The sequence below is a fragment of the Gavialis gangeticus genome, unplaced genomic scaffold (genome assembly GCF_001723915.1).
Source record: "Gavialis gangeticus isolate Ggan-Ray unplaced genomic scaffold, GavGan_comp1, whole genome shotgun sequence".
Classification (NCBI taxonomy): Eukaryota; Metazoa; Chordata; order Crocodylia; family Gavialidae; genus Gavialis; species Gavialis gangeticus.
In genome coordinates, this window is record NW_017729032.1 from 85,394,685 (window position 1) to 85,402,227 (window position 7,543).

Sequence of the window (7,543 nt, forward strand, 5' to 3'; positions counted from 1 at the left end):
AGAGCACTGAGCTCTCCCAGGGCTGCTCCGACTGGGCTCACTGTGCTGTAAGGGGCTGGCTCTGACAAAGAGGTGCTTCAGCACAGGGCTAGCCAACACTGAAACACCCTCATGTCCCAGCCAGGTGGGCAGTGCACATGCACTGCTGTGCATGAAAAAACTCAGAAGCAGGCTAGTACTTGTATTTACTGTATGTATGTGTGTGTGTCTCTCTCTCTCTCTATATATAGGCACACACACAGAGAGTACTGTTATTTACCTACAGTAAATAACTCTAGCCTGCACCAGAGTTCATTAGTTTCCTCCGCCCTAATGGGGGCACACGTGTAGACACAGAGACGTTTACTGCAGAACTGATTAGGCAGTTCCTCAGTAAACATCTCCTGTAGATGCAGCATAGACTAACCACCTGCACATTTAGCCAGAGTCAAATGTAGGCTTTGAACCTCACATTTTTACTTAGATTGAAGGTAACCTTGCAAATCGGCTATTACAAGAGACAGAAACAGGTTTACAGCCTGACGTTTTATTTGCTTGCAGTTCAAAACACAAAAAACAAACATTTATCCCAAAGTCTATCTAATTATTTATGACAGTATAACATATATTCTCACTCATATTGGCTAGGGAGACTCAAGTGGAATGAGAAGGGTGGCATGTAGCTCAGCAGCAGGTCTTTTGAATTCGCTGAGTTACCAAATTTTGCTCCAACCTAGACTCCATATTTATAGATGGCTGATTCTAATATTCCAGTAAATGATTTCTGATTTAAATGACCTTACTTAAATTTCTTTATTTCACTGAAACTTTTGAAACTCGATGGAACCAGATGTATTGAGGATTTAGAAAGTATCAATTAGTTGGGATTTATGTCCCTGGGAAAGTAACAAAGTAGGTTTCTTATCTCCTTTTCTTTCCCATTGCAGAATGCTGTTCAACACTATCCTGCTTCTTCTTTACATTAATCTTTTTTTCCTGATACAGTAATTTCATTTTATACAAATTATCTATCTATCTACCTATCTATCTAATAGATGTACCTTAAGTTGTAAGGTGTATATAGAACTGTTCCCACCAGCCCGTGGAGAAATATGGGGAAATGAGACCAATCTAAACTCACACACCAATAATTTGTCATTAAGGTTTGCAAAACTGTTCAATAAAACCTGAGCCAAACTATAGTTTTATACTGAAAACATTTTGACCAATTTTTACTAAAAATATTAATTTGTTGAATACCTCAAACTAAAGCAATTTTCAGTGTATGCTTCCACGTAGCCTGGAACCACCAGGTGTCCACAAACTAATGAGAAACTGAATAGCCTTTCTACTTCTGCCATTATTCCAGTAAACTCTGTACAAGGCTTAAGTCCAGAAGATGTCCAGATTGGTGTAAGACAGTGGAAGGGCAGAGAACACAGAGGGAAAAAATAATGAGGCATGTTTACAAGCCTCCAAATGTAAGATCAGTCCAGTCTCCAATATCATTTAATGCAACCTGACTTCTGACCTCCTGCTCAGATGGGCCTGTAGCAATGGTTCTTACAGCCACAGAAACAGACTCCAGCAATATACCCTTCCTTCTAGAAGTGTTCCCTGTACCAGTGGCTGCAAAGAGGCTTTAGTTGCTAATGCATATCTAGGACATACAAAGATTTTCCAAGGCAAAAGAATACTCAGGTGGCCGAATGTTCAATTGTTTTGTATCATGAGGGTGGAGCTAATGATCATAATTTTAGTTTTGATTAGCGTTAAGCTAATATTGTAAACCTGTATTTAGGTGGATTTGTTCAATTCTGAATATAAGTTGTTCAGACAATATTTGGTCACCCACTCTGTTTCTTATGCTGTGCACTAACGTTAATGTGAATTGGTTTTTTGCTTGTATGAATTTTGGGAAGTTCTTTGTTGCAATACTTGTATTTGCATGCAAACAAAGCATTCATTGTTCACATTCTGGCTTTGTTCTGTCATACATTATTCTCCAGTTGTAAAAGTTTCAGTCATCTGCTCAGCAAGCAGGAGCAATGCCATGCGTCTTGGATGACCTATTGCACACTATGAATAGCAAATAACAAAGAGTAAATGTACCAAGTCAGCTCTTTGTAGACAATCTGCAGCCTGAAATTTCTTTAAATAGACTGTTTATGGAGCAATTGCTAAACCTGGTCAGGAAATGTTTTCCTGTGAACATTGGTTTCCATGAAAAAATTTGATGACAACATGTTTTCATTGTGTTTTTTTTCCCAATACATTGTACTGGATACTATTTTTCTTTCAATTTGCATTTTGTAAAATGTGAAAGGTTTTTTTAAATTAAAAAACATATTTTTAGTTATAATGTTTTGATTACCATTCAATAAGTATTTTTTAAAACATAATATCATTGCAAAAAATTCCATTTTTATTAAATTCTTAGCTTAACTGGTATATAGCTTTTATGGCCTAGGAACAATGGAAATATATTAGAAGGAATGTAATATAATGTAACAGAAAAGATAATACAACTCCCTCTGCTACTCCTGTTTTTACCTTCTATCTTTTCCAAACATATGAAGTTCTAATTTTTCCCCCTTTCTGTCCTCTCCTCACACCTAGATTTCCACCTTTGCAAACAGGGAAAGGTGATTTGTCAGGGAAATAACATGGTGTGTCCTAGTCTCTCCTGTAAACCCTATCTCACACACTTTTGCTGTCATTGGCTTGAAGAGTACAGGAGTCTGGTGACTGACTCCTGTTTGAAAGAGCAGGGCTGGGAGTGCTTGCCACTGTTGGCTGATGACACAGGATAGCCATTGTGGCTCTGTTTTTTGTGGCTCTTAGTTTCACTGCCACATGATGTCATGCGGTGCATCCAGATGTGTTAGTACATGCAGTTTGTAGTGCCACAAACCACTTTGTGGCATCAAACCACACACATTGTATATTAAACTATGCATGGTGCCAGGATTTCCCAGTAGCAAAAAAATCCCCAAAAAACCCTGAACAAAAGAGGTGCAAAGTAGGGGTGTGTGAAGTGGGCAGTATTCAATTAGGATTCAGCTTAATTCAGAGGACAGTGATTCAATTTGCTGATTTGGGTCACTGTCCTGATTCAATTCAGCTGAATCTGAAGATTCAGTTAAGATTTGGAGAATCAGTGATTCATCCATAGACACAGGTTTATATGTTTTTTCTATGTACCTCGAAATACTAGGCACAACTTGTGAATGTTGAGATGGTGGGGCAGATGGAACATCCCACAGGAGTGTGTATGTGTGTTGGTTGGGGGGGTCCCTCACGTGCTTAGTGGTGGACCTGAAAATGGATCAAAAATACTTCTGGTTCACTTTCAAGACCGCCGTGGAATGCACGGGGAAGCCCCTGCACCCCTCTGGCTCTGCAATCAGCCATGGAGGGACTGCAGATGCCTCCCCCCCACAGACCCAGGAGGCACCAGTCATTGAGCAGGAGAGTGGAGGCTCCCCTGTGCACTCTGCGGTGGACCTAGAAGTGGATGAGAAGTACTACTGGTCCACTTCTGGGTCTGCTGCTGAGCATGTGGCGGACCCCCCACACATTCCTGTGGGACACTTCATCCACCCCACCATCTCAGCATTCACAAGCTGCCCCTGGTACCTTGAGGTACATAGAAAAACATTTAAAGCTGTGTCTAAGGCTGAATCGTCAAATCTTGCCGAATCTCTCTGAATCAAATTGGAGGCTTCCAATTTGATTTGGAAAGATTAGTGGGTCTCCTGATTTAATTCATATTCAGAGATTCAGCCACTGAATCAAAATGAATCACCTCTGAATCAAATCAGCAACTGAAATTTCACACAGCCCTAGTGCAAAGTAGCAGCATAAATTTGTTCCAATACTATTTGTGGCACTGCGAGTGCATGGCCCTGCTCTTCTGGATGGGGCCATGTATTTGTCAGAGCCTCTATGATGCTAGGGGCTATGCAGATCTAAATTTGAAGTATGGAAGGGAATTTTCCTATGGGTTTCTTTTTCTCCTTTATTCTAACACCCAAAAAGCCTACGTTCTGGTTTTCAATTACATTTACAGTCTTCAGTGCAGGTGGGGTTAGAATGCATTTAATGGAGTTCCCTGTAACTCAGTGGCCACTTGGACATTGCAGTATAATATTATATAACTCCCTTTAACTTGGTTCTTCTTTCTCAGCATTGAGAAGAGAAACAAATTTGGAATCTGGCTTCTAGTCCAGTTTCCTAGGCAGGCCTAAATGTGTAAAGTGGCCATGGATTTCACAACCACTCTCAGGTTTGTAATACCCAGTACCAATGTCATCAGTCAATGACAGCACTGTATCAATCCTTTTGAGTACCTTAGGCAATAGCTTTAAATAAATCCACATTGTCTTCAATCAACGGTATAATGATGCCTCTGGGTATGCATGGATGAGCTATTGAGATGAACTCATAATAAAGAAATAAAGAGGAAGATAGGGATTTAGCAGGTTTCTTCACAGTAACTGCCCATTCGTATACTGTCTAAAATGCCAGTTTTGCTTTCAAAGGTAAGAATCAAAGTAAAAATATACACATGTGCAATTATAGCAGAGCAGCTGATTCAGTAAATCCTTGTTCCCTGTTAGTTTAAGATAACTTAATCTATCTTAATCTTAATAACTTTATCTATGTGATGTGTACATGCCTTGTATCACAATATTTCACTGTCCCTCTCAGAAGAATTTTACACTTAGCCCCAAAAAAGAAAAAAATAACATTTTTACCAGCTCTAAAAATTACAAATAATAAATAAAAACTGAAGTCTGTTTGCAGATTACTGAAGACTATTAAAAATGGATTAAATATGTCATATCAATTAATCACACTGAGAAATTCAAACATTTCTAGTCCCGAGAGTTAGAATGAAAATACCAGATCCTTAGAAAAGTTAAAGATAGAGACATTGTTAACTGGGGAAAATAGGAATACTACAGATAAATTTTAAGCAATTTTCCCCTAAAATATTCCACCCAGGAGATATAAGGTTTCTTACTTTCAGACAGTGTATTGATTTAGGGAAAGAAAACAGATGAAAGTAACGGGAAATTCCATATATGGATAAAAAAATCTGTTTATGTTTTTATACTAATAAACCTTAGTAAAAAACAATCTGATTCTTGTGATATGAACATTAGAAAATCAGACCTATAGCTTTGCTTTGTAAAGGCTGAGCAACTGGACTAATAGCCTTTTTCACCATTGAACAGAAAGCATGTCACATTTTACAGAGCTCTCTGCAACATTTAGTACAGTAATCTCCATCAAAGGGCAAATTGACTTTCCTTTTACAGCCCATTACCAACTGTAATCCAGCCAATGGGGTTTGCATGAAATGTTTCTAGATTGTCTCTGAGTTCAGACACTATTTCACGTGACACTGTGAGGAACACTAAATAAAAAGCAACATTTCCTTACCTGTAATGCATAGTCTTTGGCTTGTAGCATTAATAAATCATGTTGCATTGTTGCTATACCACTTAAAACTTTCATTTGCAAAGGGTTTAAATTTTCAAATAAATTAAATACTTATGGCCAAACTCTAGCAATGCCTTGAGACAATGCACATATTCCCCAAAGATGGCACAAGAATAATCACCTAAAGCCACATTGATTTCTGCACACACATTCTGCAACGGATCATCCCAAATACTTGGCTGACTTTGAACAAGCAAAAGTTTGACTTCCAAAACTCTCTTAGCAAGCCGTAAAAGCACATAGGAATATCACTTTGTGCTTTTGAGGTGGAATAGTTTACTTAACTAATTGGCAAACCATATGGAAAATTCTAAAAACTAATTTATATTGGTTTACAGATGGATAAGGTCCACTTCCAGGATGTGAAAAACTTCACCTCCCCTGCTTTTAATTTTGCCCTGCTATTTCAATGGTAGTGTAAAAGTGATATCGTATCTGTAATGGTCCAGAAATTATGCAAGAGGCAAGGATTTCTTAGGTTGGTGTATTTTTCTGAACCAACTAAGTAGCTGCACCTGAGAATTTCTTCCAGCTCTTCCCTTATGCTGTGCTTCACTTGTTGTGCCTACCTTCCTATAATCAGAGACCTGAGGAAAAAATGTTTTACTTTTGAAACTTATTTAACTTTATCCTAACTATGTAGTTGGTCTAATTAAAAATATCACCTTAAGAAATTCTTGCCCCTGCTATTTCAAGACACCATGGGCGACTGGTGCCACCTTAGTTGGGGGGACACATGCCCACCCAGCGACAAGTCAGTGACCAGGGTGGGGTCCCCCTGCAGCAAATCTTACCAACCAAGGGGAGTACCCCCACAGCCAATTTCACTGACCAGGGAGGAGGTCCCCAGATGGCAAAGGTTCCCTGGCAGCAAAACTCACCAACCAGAAAGCGGCCACAGTGCTACATCCAGTGCTCCCACTCCCCAGCCGCCATTCATAGAGGAGGCACCAGTGCTACCACCTTCCCCCTCTGCCCATAGCCTAAGCAGGGACTGCAGCCTGTCAGGGGGTGCACCAGCACCCTCAGGAGTTGCACCACCATGCACCCCTTACGCGTTGCCACTGCAAGACACTTTGGAAGCTTATACGTGAACATGGAGGCTCCTCCAATATGCTGCTCTGAAGCACTCAATTAATTGAGTCTGCCGGAGTGAGGCAATTGCTGTGCTCCAGTAGCCTCTTGAGCCTCATGTATCAGTATCTCTGAACTTAAAAATGGTGGCAGGGGTGCTTGAACTAAAGCTTGTCAGACACTGATACAGGAGATGTGGCAGCACTTTAATTAGAGCAGCTCTTGGATTGCTGCTCTCCCCACCCCAGAGCATGGTGTGGCAGCTGAAAAGTATGTCTGTGTGATAAAGGTGCTTGCTGAAGGCTCTATGAAGATTAGACCAAATTTTTTTTTTTAATTTGTTTAGATATTAAGCTATATGTTGTTGCTAAAAGCCTAATTAGAGTTTAAGATGTAGTGAGATCTTGTATAAAGTAAGGCCTAGTAAATTTAAAAAAGTCTAAAGGTAGTAAGGCCCTGTGGTGTAGTTAAAATTACCTTATCAAAGGAATGCAAGGCTTGTACTGCTATTGGTCAGTCTAAGGACAGTTGAAGTAAAAGGAATCTGAGTGGTTGTGCATTATCAGTACAATTCAGAAGCTATAAATTAACTGGAATATCTGGAAACCATTCAGAAGGAAGATGCAGCTCTGTGAAAAGGATTAGTTAGCTGTTGCCTGGATCAGTGGACCCGTGGACCTCGAGGAGCCCAAGAACTGCATTCCAGGGTCCTTCCTGGTACCCCTCAGACAGCACTGATTAGGGACCCCTGACTTCGCTGAACTTTGTGGAAAGAGGAACTTTCTGTGTATCAGAAATCAGAGGGGACTTCCCCCATCTTCAAGAAGGGGAAGAGGGAGGACCCGGGCAACTATAGGCCCGTCAGTCTTACCTCAATCCTGGGGAAACTCTTTGAGAAGATCATCAAGGAGCACATTTGTGATGGGCCGGCATCAGAAATGATGCTCAGGGGCAATCAGCATGGATTTATTAGGGGGAG